At 44.5% G+C, this 12,908-nt stretch overlaps 1 protein-coding gene across 3 annotated transcripts in view; it reads right to left on the reverse strand.

The window, feature by feature from the left end:
• Window positions 1-12,908, reverse strand: part of DAGLA (diacylglycerol lipase alpha) — a 642,479-nt gene that overhangs the window by 246,411 nt on the left and 383,160 nt on the right. The gene's annotated exons all lie outside the window — the stretch shown is intronic.

Consider the following 12,908-nt stretch of genomic DNA (forward strand, 5'->3'; position numbering starts at 1 on the left):
ATCACTTGTTCTGACGCCCCTTCTCAGAAGTGGGAAGCGCCCAGGCAGCGAAGGCTGCTTCTCATTAACGGACAGATCTGCTACGTCCCCTGCAAGAGAAGTGTACACGGGAAGTGCTACAGCTCCATGGCTGCTGTGACGCATTTTCTTTAGCCATGGCCACTTCCTGCTTAGTTTATTAACCCCTGCGTCGTGTTCTGTCCTAGAAAGGCCAGCTTCTCGAAGTTGTAATTAACGTTAATCCTGCCTTTGCTTGGCTTGACCCCAGTTGAACATAATTACAGAGCTTAGGCCCGCGTCCCCCTCCCAAGTTTTAATAGCGCCATGCTAACTTTATGGCATGGCCATGTTGTATGCCGAGATAATGTAGCACACAGGACCTTGGGCACAGATCATGTGTAAACAAACACTCGTAGGCACCTCGGACACGGTAAAATGCCACCAATTGAAACCATAATATCCAGTATTAAAACGCTAAATACTTTTTTAAAGATTATCTTCACTGTTGAATTTCCTAAAAAATGGAAGCTACTTACGCAGAACGTGCCAATGGGGGCGAGGGAAGCTAAACACGCAGCAGTAATGTTAGAAAAGGGAGGACGAATCGGGAGTATTGCAAGGAAACATAACCGAGTTGCACGGCAAAAAACAAGACCGCAATCCTCTTTTTAGAGACAATATTTTCTTTGCCGATTTTTCAAGCTTGGGGCCAGAAGGAATTAATAAAAACAATGATTTTAGCTGACATTATTGTAGCTCCTCCCTTCAGTCTGCAAAGCACCTTCTACATCCCTCAGGGCTGGAATATTGAAGATGCATTTATGTAGGAGATAAGAGAACACCTTGACGCACATTTTAAGGATATTGCAAGAGTTTTGTTACGATATAGTGGAATGAGGCCAAAGGGTAACTTCTTATTCAGAACGTCGAAGGACTTACAATACCCTGGCTGTGCTTGCTCCCCTGCAACCTGGCTGTGCTTGCTTCCCTGCCCCCTGGCTGTGCTTGCTTCCCTGCCCCCTGGCTGTGCTTGCTTCCCTGCCCCCTGGCTGTGCTTGCTTCCCTGCCCCTTCGCTGTGCTTGCTTCCCTGCCCCCTGGCTGTGCTTGCTTCCCTGCCCCTTCGCTGTGCTTGCTTCCCTGCCCCCTCGCTGTGCTTGCTCTCCTGAGTGGGTGTGTGTGGCTCTGGGTGGGTGTGTGTGTGTGTGTGGCTCTGGGGGTGTGTGTGTGTGTGTGGCTCTGGGTGTGTGTGTGGCTCTGGGTGTGTGTGTGTGGCTCTGGGTGTGTGTGTGTGTGTGTGTGTGTGTGGCTCTGGGTGTGTGTGTGTGTGGCTCTGGGTGTGTGTGTGTGTGTGGCTCTGGGTGTGTGTGTGTGTGTGGCTCTGGGTGTGTGTGTGTGGCTTCTGGGTCTGTGTGTGGCTCTGGGTCTGTGTGTGGCTCTGGGTCTGTGTGTGGCTCTGGGTCTGTGTGTGTGTGGCTCTGGGTGTGTGAGCGAGTGTGTGTGTGAGCGAGTGTGTGTGAGCGAGCATGTGTGTGTGTGTGTGTGTGTGTGAGCGTGCGTGCGTGCGTGCGTGTGTGTGTGTGTGTCTCTCTCTCTCTCTCTCTCTCTCTCTGGGGGGGGGGGGTGTGTGGTAGTAATTGCTGTCTGCTGAGCTCGTCCGTAGGCTACAATAGGTCTCACATTTGCGAGAGATTAAGCTAATGGCAGTGTGAATGACAATGCCATGTATTTATCTGTTTTCAAAACCAACACATAAAATACAAATGTTGTCGTTTACAATGCCAATAGCTCTAACTTTTCCAATGGTGAAACCATTGCATTGTAAATGCTTGTTTCTTCATCTGAGGCTTTTTTGGGGTTGATTGGACGAGGTAACTGCCTGAATCCCTTATTTTGTGCCTCCCAAGGATAGCTGCCTTCATCTCTATGAACTTTCTTAGCACCATATTTTAACAGTATATATACAGACCACTCCTTAAGTATTAGCTTGAGGGGACTACTCTATACTCACACTTCTTTCCTATCAGTTTAAGTAAGCGCAGCTACATCTTGTTTATGGCACAGCTTCAGCAATCTTACTCATATGCACACACCATAACACTTCAAACATAGGCCACAATGCACTTGCATACTTCTGTACTTCAACAGAATTGAAAACATAAGCAATCTACCGATCACTCCTTTTCTCTTCAAATTCATGCATAATTGCAGCAGCAAACTTATTAAGAGCATAACTACTGTTTTGAAGCATGGTATTAAAAAATGAGCCGCAGAAAACATGCACTGTTCCATCTATGACACTCAAGGAGTAGCATGCTACACGTCCGCAAATATCCTTTGGTGCCTTTTAGGAGTAAAAAGCACTGTATAAATATAACTACAATACAAAACAACATATCGCATTCTACAGCACTGTGAAGCCATAATAATGAAAATACAGAGCCAGGCAAATCTTCATTGTTAGAACGCATTCCTCTGTAAACATTCAGAGTTTACTTAGACCCTGATTCAAAGTTGTGTCTTTTTTAATTGGATCCATGCGTAAATGGATGTTTGCACATGGATCAAACTTCTGTATCGTGCACCAGTTACCACATTCAGCGATTTTCTGCTGACAGATTTCAAAGGAAAAGGCCTGAGGAAATCTATCAGGATAAAATGCTAGGACAGAAATCCAAAACATGCAGTAATTGGTGTGGTGATCACAAACTTCACATTTTAGACTTCAATTTGAGTAGGGGGAATCATGAAAAGTTAATGAATTTTCCCAAAATCTAGCTACCACCAGTGTAGCAGTAATTACACAGTATAAACAAAGGAGAGGTGGGGTGTGGAGTGTGGATGTGGGTACATGTCTGTGAATGTGTGCGAGTGCGTGATTTGTCTTATCTAATCTGTCCATGTTCACGAAGTCAACAACACTGGCTTTGCTTGTGTGCTATGACACCATTAACCTGTTGGCTGCTGCTGTCGGGCAACGGCCGTCGCGAGCACTACCTCAGTAGTGCTGCGCATGTCCATTGGCCGACGTGGCCTCGCCCGTTTCTCAGAACGTTCCGCACTGGCGCGGAACGTTCAGCTCAAACAACGGCTAAATACATAATTAAGATCATGATATTGATGATAAACAAAGACCAGCAGCCTCGCCTGGTAGGTCACATGTTCTGCCTACTATAATCTTGTAGACCATGTTTATGGAGAACAGGGGCGGCCTTAGGCATGCGCAAGCTGTGCACCTGCACAGGGCCTCCAAACCCCAGGGGACACCACACCAATATATATCCTTAATATAATAATCCTCTGAGGATGGATACATATTTGCGTGGCGGCCCCTGACAGGGATTTGGCAGCCTCCTGCTCTTTTCCACTTCCAAACAACCTGACCCCCCATCTTCCCTGGCCACCGTGCTCCGCCCCGACCGGACCCCCTCTTCCGGGTCCCCTACCTACGCTCCCTGCCCAGGGCCACCATGAGCCTACAGCCGCCCCTGTGGGGAAAGTTAGAACCTGGTGGACAGTCTGAAGATCTACCAGCAGGTGATATGCCCAGGGTCTCTAAAAAGAGCAGATGGTGCTCTGGCCGATTGTCAGAGATCCCCCACAAACCTGGTTGAGGTTTCTGGGCTAAAAAGGCAGCTGCAACAGCGACATTCCCTTTAATGCACTGCAGGTTTGAGCAGAACACACCATTTTAAAAACACCTGCTTGGCGTATTTTATGTAATGTGAAAATAAACTCTCAAAGCGGTAGTTTGTTTTCGCAAAACAAAACATAGATGGCTTTATGTACAAGGAACCTTTTTTCCAGGGTGCAGGGGTCATTGTAAATTTTCTCTACATGTATCCACCATGACATGCCCGTTATGTTTTTTTTCTTTTTTGTACTTCCTCCAGTTGAAATGCACCCTGTCTTGGCATTTGTAAAATAGTGGTCTAGTGATCTTCATATCTTTTCTGAGGTTGCTTTGCAGTTCAGCATAAAGATGCCTTAGGGCATTTGTTGCACTTTATAAATAACAACTCAACTCATATCTTGCATGTTTTGGTGTGTAATATATAAGCTATTAAACGCAGCGCCTGTGGCAATTTAGGAAGAAATGGTGCACAAATGATGGGTTGTGGCTCTTGGTCGTTCATGATGGAGAACTGTGAGGGTTTGCTAAGGTGTCTTCTGCCTGAGGTACGGGTACTATGAAGACAGCTCAGGTATGTGACGCCTGAATATATCATTTATGTCTAAACAGAGGCATACCTAGGCCGCCTAAAGCACAAATCTCTAGGATCAGTTTCTCAGAGTGCAATATAAAGCAGATGTAGAAATTGCTTTAACAGATGCTTCTTAGGTCTCGCCCGAGTCAGCGCATTCACTCCTGCGAGACCTTTAGTAAGTGGGCTTTCAAAAACCGACCACAGCTTTTTGGGTGGCTTAGAGCGTGCGGTTACGCACACAGTAACGTGCATTTCTTGCATCGCTCGCCACTTTCACTTTCACAGCTGCATCACTTTCATGGCTACGCGGCCAATGCTTGTTTCCATTTGTCTGTCCTACATCTCAATTGGCTCTTCCTTCATCTTACATCACATTTTTACTCAATGGTTCCTCCTTTCGGTCAATTGCTTCATTCCCCTGCATTCCCGGGCGCTCTCTTTCATTTGGCTTGTCCCTCATTATTATTTTGTTACTGCTTGCATTTTTTCCATTTGTCTGTCCTACATCTCAATTGGCTCTTCCTTCATCTTACATCACATTTTTACTCAATGGTTCCTCCTTTCGGTCAATTGCTTCATTCCCCTTCCTAATTTACACCTTTTCCTAACTAAACCTACCTACACCCTTCCATTTTCCAATCATTCCTTTGACTTACTTTTACTTCCTTCTCCTTTCTACCTTGCAGTTCCCAATTGTTCATTTTGTTCCTTCAGTTCTTCTCCATAGTTCCATTCTCAGTCTTGATTTTGTTCTTCTTCTTTTATTCTCACCCTGTGCTTTATTTCCTCACAAAATAGTTCTCATCTCCAGCTCTTCTTTTCTCTCAATTGATGCCACTCACTTCATTTGTTGATTCACGTTCCTTCCTTAATTTTCACTTTCCTTCTCCCGCCGTCTTCACCACCCATCTGCTTTCACTCCCTTCTCAGTTCTCGCCTACATTTTTCCTCCTGCGCTTTTCCTCCATCCCCCTTTCACTCCCGATTGAGGTCATGCTTTTGCACATCCCTTCTTGTCTGTCTCGTGCCATGGACAGACCAGGCTGTGTTGTTTCCTGTCCCTAGTCGTACGTAAGCGGGCTTTTGTAATTGTAAACTAGTTCTCTGCATGAAATGGGTGCCCGGACCGCGCTCTGGTAAAAGAGAGTGAGCTGGAGTAATCAAAAAGAGTTGTGCAGCTCCTATTTCAAAACTCGGCAAAAAGCCCTCAGGACACCTAAAGTGAACCAATTCTTCAAGAACCCCTAACAAGCCCCCTCAGTGTCACTCAGAGTGGAAGTGTGTGTGTGTGTATGTGTGTTGGGGGGGGCATTGCAGGCTAGTGCGTCGTCAGAGATTGAATATATATACTTGAGACATAGAGCAGAAAAAAATCACTATTCAGCCCCCTTGTGAAACAAGCATTGGCATAGCCAATAGGTCTCGCCTTTGGGACCTTATAAGTGTTTAGCCATGCAACAGTTGATGTAGTTGCACCAAGGATATGATGCTGCATAGGTAAATACTTATAAGGTCCCAAAGGCGAGACCTATTGGCTATGCCAATGCTGGTTGTGTTTTTCTCCGGGTTGATGTCTATGCAGAAGCAGTAGAACAGCACTCCCCTTATCTAGGCATTGAATCTGTGAGTAATGACTTATCAAACTTGTATCATTTGTCAGCAAAATGGCTTCGGAAACCTTATTATTAGGATAATCCCGATACTGGGAATAATAAATAACCAATGAAAAATTATTGCACAATAAAAACACTACTTGGTGTACGATTTGTTCCAATGACACACTTGTAACCAAGATGATGAAGAAACAGAAAGACAAACAACATTGCAACATTGGAGTAGAAGGCCTGTAGCAGCCGTCATTGGGACAGAGCCATTGCACTGTCTTAAATGAAGCACTCAACAATCCAGTGCTCTAATGCAGCTTATACTTGTATCAGGGGAACACATATTTCATTGTGGCATGTCTGACTGTGTCCCCAAATTAATTTTACAGGTCTGTATAGCATGCACCCGACCCAAGGCTGTCATAGCCTTTATAAGAGGCCAAACAGCATGTTGGTTAGATGTCAAATGTTGTATTTGGATGTAGATGGTTTCAGTATAAAATTCAGTAATGTAGAACTGATAAACTATAGGCACATTTGTTATATACAACTATCCTGAAAATCTGCCATGAATTTGGCCTTCCTGCCTCTACTCTCTATATACCTCTGGTGTAGCTAACGGATGCTGGCATCCTTCCATGAGGTCCACATTTATAAGTTGATTTTATGGCTCAGAGGGAGAAATGATCAATGTCAGAACCTCAGGCAAATCACCCAACTCTTTCCACATATGCCTTACTATTACCACGCGTACAGGACCACCTCCATCACTTCGACACTGTAGAACTACGATGCCTCCTTAGTGCAGCAGTGCTCTATACCAGGGGTCTCCAAACCGGTCCTGGAGGGCCGGATCCATGCCAGATTTTTTGGATATCCCCATTGAGATACACGCAGTTATTTAAAAAATCTGGCATGGATCCGGCCCTCCAGGACCGGTTTCGAGACCCCTGCTCTATACAGTGCTCTATACAAATGCCAGACAACTTCAAAGCAAAGGCCACCGGCACGAAATCCTGACCCTCAGGGAAAATAATAGATTTGGCTTCGTTAAGCGGCAGCCCTGGGGGCTGGCACATAATTGTGGCACCGTGATACGAATTGTAACACCTTGAAACTTTTCAGCAGCATCCTGATGTTATTGGCAGGATGGTGGAAAAGATACAGATTGGCAACATCCTGGCACATGACAACACCTTGAAATATTTTGAGCATTAGCAAGACATACTTTGGAAAAAACACTGATATGATAGAAGCATCATGGGAATATGTGCTCATCACTCAGATATACTGGACATAGTCCAAAATAGAATGGAGGCAATTCTGGAAGTGTTTTATTTGGTGCCTTGGGTGTAACCCTTTTAAAACATATGCAGAGATGCCACGGGATTCCAGCCAAGCCTCGACTCCCGAACTAAGTGGCTGCAAAAAGTAGTATAAAAAAAGTAGAAAACGCAGTTGAGGGCCTCACCTCTCAGCCTGCTCTTACTTCAAGGTCTGTGTGTCTGGCTCCTGTGCTTCATTAACCCCAACCTACCACCCTCACCCCTACCCCCTTCACAGAAGTGCCAGACAAATGACCGAGAGCAGAGGGTTACAGTGAAGCTTGGATGGCTGTAGCCTTTGATAGTCTGAACAGGAAGGAGAAAGGCGGGAGTGAGAAAGGTGAGGGATCAAAAGCTTATCTTCTAAGATTATATCGTACACTCATCCGCTGCCTGGGATCCCAGCTCAGTTTCACTCATCCTAATGAGCTCGGTAGGCTTTCATTGTTACTAATCTACAGCACCACTGCTATCCCGGAGACAATGAGAAAATGCACGTTTTAAAAAAAAATAGAAATCCATAAGATCAGTAAGCTCTTTAAAGCCCTTGCATATAATTCTTTTGACTGTGTAACGGGTCTGCACACACTAAGATATTCTGCACACTTTTACATAGTTCTGTAGCACTTCTCAAAGGAACGGATGTGCTTCTATGCATGTAAATAAAGCATCCATACGCATGTTCCACTATTATTCTTTAACTTTAAGACATGCAGGTTTGCATTTACTTCAATGTGTCCCTGCACCCCGCCCCCTTCCTGTGCAGTGATGGGCACACCTACAAATTCCACTCAATGCTCATTCTTCCCCTTCTTCCGCGGAACGGACACGGGGAAGGCAGACTCTGCCGGGTACATCACCTAACTATTGATTTCCACTTTTTGTTGAGAAAGCCATGTACCACCAACATTGTAGGCATGGAAGTATTTATTGATTTACAAAATGTGTAACGACTACCAAAATGCTGTCATTGAATGTCTTAACTAGTCCAAAAACGTTAACTGAAGCTCTGACTTCAGATGTGGGCCATTAACATGGACACAGTGGTCACTAGACAACCATCATGTAATAAGGAAACTCCTGGGCTTTACAACTGCAATCTTGACCAGGAAGACAAAGAAAGACTGCCCTGATAAAATTCTGAAGCCAGCTGATCAAGGTCAGAGGTCACTATTGGTTTTGCTTCAAGTATCTGCCACTTTTGATGTTATTGATCGTGGATTGCGAAATACAAAGGTTATACAATATAGCAGGTATATATATGAAAGATGACCAAGGGCTAGTTAAAATATTTACTACAGTAACAATGCACTTGGGTTATCAGCCATGGTGCCATAATAGCTCTGATGATATCTAGTTGTGGAGTACCTCAAGTCACTCATCTGTCACGTAATCTTTAACATATATGTGCCCCTATATAATTTGCTTTTAGAAAGTGGTGGGAGGCTTCACATAAAGCCAGACAACATCCAGTTGCTTGGAGAGGTAATATCTAGGACTATACCCGACCACTTGAAGAGGATTCTGGAGACAGTGCCAAGCTATATGAAACAGAGGGGCAGGCTCCGAACGTCCACAAAACGGAACTAATTTTAGCAGGTTCTAGAGTAAGCACTCCTAAGCTGGGCGCCGAGTACAAAGCTTCGAAGATAGAAAATTGGGAAGAGTTTCTAGGAAATTGGAAGTATGACTTTCTCAATCAGTGAAATCTTTGGGCTTCCTGCCTGATGAACAGATGCCTTGAAAGAAGCATGCTAATAAGATCATTAGTACATGAATTTTAAAAAATCGATTTCTTGCCAACATGCAGCCTTATCTCCGGGAAAAGGGCAGAGTAACTACTGAAAGAGTCACAGTGGGCTTCAGCATTGATTAGTACTGCTTAATGTTTCTGGCCACTCCTAAACAAGCATTTGCAATGCAATAGGTCCGCATTTGCAAGAGTTTGAGCTATTGGCATTGTAAATGACTATGCCTTTGATTTATGTGTTTTAAAAACCTGCAAGCAGTGTGTACAAATAGAAAAAATTGCAAATGTATAAGTTGTAAAGTCACTCAAGGAAGATATTCAAATGGATACACTCTAAGAATCACATTGGAATGGTAGTGAGTACAAAGGTCTACTACATATACTAGTGGTTAGAGTTATCTCTATTTACATATATATACAAATAGTAGATTTTCTCAGGATTCCATTTTACCAGCGATTCGGCTTGGACAAGTATATATCACATATTTACAGAGTGAAAAGAGAAATAAAAATTAAATTAAATTAAAATAAAAAGGGGTAGACAGCGGTATGTGGGGGAGAAGAGTTGGAGGCTGAGATTGGAGAGAGGGGGGCCTGAGGGAGGAGAAAGAGATAAGGCAGTCCAGCGTAAGAGAAATGTCTTAAGGTCAGCAGGATGGAATCCAATGGACCAAAGGAAAGGACAAGAATCAACAAAATGGCAGACCCGGGTTGTGGGCATCGATGGAAACCATCTCAACATAGCAATATGCACCCAGGGCAAGAGCGACAACAGGAGAGGGTCCCAAATTGGCGGGGCGCACACGAGTTCCAGTCCAAAAGTTACGAGGGCCAAGACCAAAGAAAACCAGGGAGCCGACCCAATGGAGGAAGAACAAGAGGGGAAAAGGAGCCAGACAGTCAAAAGGAGGAGCATCTTCAGTATTTGCACCTCCTTTCACCACTGTACTCAGTGAGCTCTGTTTGCAATGGGGGAGGGAGGAGGGTCATTGAAGTAGCAGCGGGCGGGGGGTGGGGAGGTCTGTACTAGCATCTGCCCGACACGGGGAGGGGGTCATTCCAACGGAAGGGTGGGGTCAGGTGTGGGGGTCAAAGGTGTAGCGATCAGTATATAACCTGGGCAGAAGGATAGAGAAATAAAGGCACTACTTGGTACCCAGTGAGGTCACAGGTACAATAGGTCCTGGGCTGTGTCACCGGTGACATCATACTTAAGAGGTGGATAATATTCTTCAATAAAGGGAACCGAAAAGAATGAATCAAAACCCATACATTGTTAAATAGCCTGAACGCGTGTTTGTTTCACTTATTGATGGCATGACTGAAACACGTTCAGAGGGGTCTGGGAAACACAGTCCCTGCAGACCTGGGGGGTATCTCAATTAATAAGACTCTATTGTCATCTTTATCATTCATGGCTCTGGCTAAACCAATGGGCTCCTTTTTATGCGCAGTAATACAATTTCTGCTGGAGCAGGAAAACAAGTGTCACCGGTGTAAAAAGCAGACTCGCACACTAATCACAGTTGTCCCTTGCCTCCTCGCATTGTGTGATCCTCTGCAAATCGGTTGGGTCTCTGACGCGATTCCCTTGCTCATAAAGATTAGGCAAATTATTACCCCTTACCACTAGGCATTTTGCAGGGGCTGCTGTTAAGGTGTGTTGCTACCTTGAACTGAGAACTCGAACAAGAATAAAACATTTTAAAGTGCTGCTCCTGTCACCTCTAAGTGCTTTAAATAGCAACTGCAACTGTCAACATTACTCATTGTAAAGATATAACATTTACCCACCTCAGAAGTATGGTCATCCATAACATCCCAAGTCAGCAGCGACGTTTCACTCGCTAAGCCAACTTGTACTGTTATTATGTTTGTGAGATAGCTGTGCAGTGGATGAATGTACTAAGTATGTTTTTTAAGTTTCATTTCTCATTTTTGATTCAAATTAAATTCCAGGTATGCCAGAATAATTCACCCTCACTGGCACGGAGATTTGTACATGGTGTTCTCTGATGGGCAGCTGCCATTTGCAAAGGATGACTTAAAGTCCCCTTCGTGAGATTGGGCCATTTGCAATAACATATTATAAACTGGCGAAAAATAAGTAATCAAGCATACAAGGTCATGACAACGTGTGAGGCAACGCGACTGAGCAAATGTTCTGGACACACAGCTACAACTTGTCATCTCTCATTGTGTCTGCTACAATAAAACGCAAGTCGAAAAGTAACAACTGCACAACAAAGATTAGGTGGTTTATAATCCATCTCTTCTCCCTTTTCTTTTTAACAAAGATGTTTCTTTGTAAAGTTTTGCGGTTTACCTACCAAAAGTACCCCACTAGCTGCAAAGAAAAGCGTAGACTTGCAATCAAAGATGCAGTCCTTACCTGTGGAGTATTTGAATTTCAAATAATGAGTACTTACAGACGTGCTCCACTTTTCAGACAATGTTTTGAAACATTGAACTTCTTTTGATCACTGAATATCGATAAATGGGAATAACCATTTACTGTAGCTAGGGGCTGATTAGTGTTGCGGAGTACCATGTTATTTGGTTTTTACTACCAAAGAGAGATCTGAAGCTCTATGCTTGCCTCTGACCCTTGTGGCACCAGACTTCCTTGGAATGGCAGCATGGCTCTGTCTGGACACGTGCCACAGGAGAATGACCCCTACATCGTTCTTTGGGGGCAGATAGTGAAATCATGCAGCTTGGCCTGATTGAGATGGTGGGGGAGGGAGGGAAGGAGAGGTGTTAATACACAAAAGGGAAGTGAGAGTGAAGCGTAGGTCCCCGACAAGAGTCCGATCTGTGAGGGGAGGGGCAAGGAGTTGGTGCCTGTATGCGGCAGGACTACGGCGGGACTGGGAAGCAGGCTCTGCCGCCGCAGTTGATTTCAAGCAAAAGGCTGTCTACCCCCTCCCACCCAACCAAGATTAACAGCCTTGTTTACAGGGGAAGGAACAAATGCTTCAGAAGTGGCAGTCCCGGGTAGAGAGCAGTGGACAAATAAAACGAGACCTATTGGTCTATTTTTTTAATATTATGTGCTTTTATTAACTAGCACGACATAGGCGGCGTGCAGCGCTGGTTACTAAAAGCATATAATGCTGAAAAAATAGAGTTTTACGTGCCTCGCTAGAGAAATGAAAGCGAAAACACCGACACCTGGGGCTTTCTTTAACAAGTTGTCGGCGTGAGAGAGAGAGCACCCACGGCGCGTGTTCCGCTCAAAAGCCGCGAGCGTGGACAGGAGAAGATGTGCGTGCATGTGCTTGCCACCTCCTGTCTCCCTTCGGGACAGAAAGTGGCAGCAATAGAGTCTCGGTAGTGAAGCAGCGCATTTGCTGCGTTCGCACGTGGGACCTAAAAAGAGTTTAGTAGGAAATAGCGTGGAGAGAATCATGCAACTATGGTATGTACCAAAATCGAGTATAAACAGTGCATCTTTGCTGAGTTTGAGACACCGCAATGGCTTTAGGTGGAAGAAAGGGTGAAGTGTAAGGCTCTCACTTCAGTCTTTAGGACAGTGCAGATAGAAAAACTTGAAAATAGGAAGCAAGAATAGTTCACTATGTTCAGTGAAGGATCAAAGGTGAACGGGCAAGGATTTGCTGATGGTACGTGAAGTGAAACATTTTTATTTTTTTTAAAGCAGCACTGTAGGCAAAATGACTTAACTTGAAGGTGCAATATAATTGAACCTGTTCCCGGAAGAAAACAGGGGACATAACATTGCCATATTTAACAAGAATGCATAGACACAGTTTTTCACATAGCTCACAAAAACACACGAATGTCTGCACTAACAAAATAAACACTTTTTAATACCTTAAACAGAGCCCACTGTCAAAACTGCAACCTATGTACGGCAAGTCTAGATCTGAACTTCGTACAGACTTGGTGTCATGTCCTCACCAGGGCTAAGAGGAACCAATTAGGATTCTAACCTGTGACCTGCAGCAATCACTATTCTATTCAATTCAATATATTTATTAAGAATTCGGATCTCCAATG

Source organism: Lissotriton vulgaris, chromosome 2_1 (assembly GCF_964263255.1).
Source record: "Lissotriton vulgaris chromosome 2_1, aLisVul1.2, whole genome shotgun sequence".
In the NCBI taxonomy this organism is placed as follows: Eukaryota; Metazoa; Chordata; class Amphibia; order Caudata; family Salamandridae; genus Lissotriton; species Lissotriton vulgaris.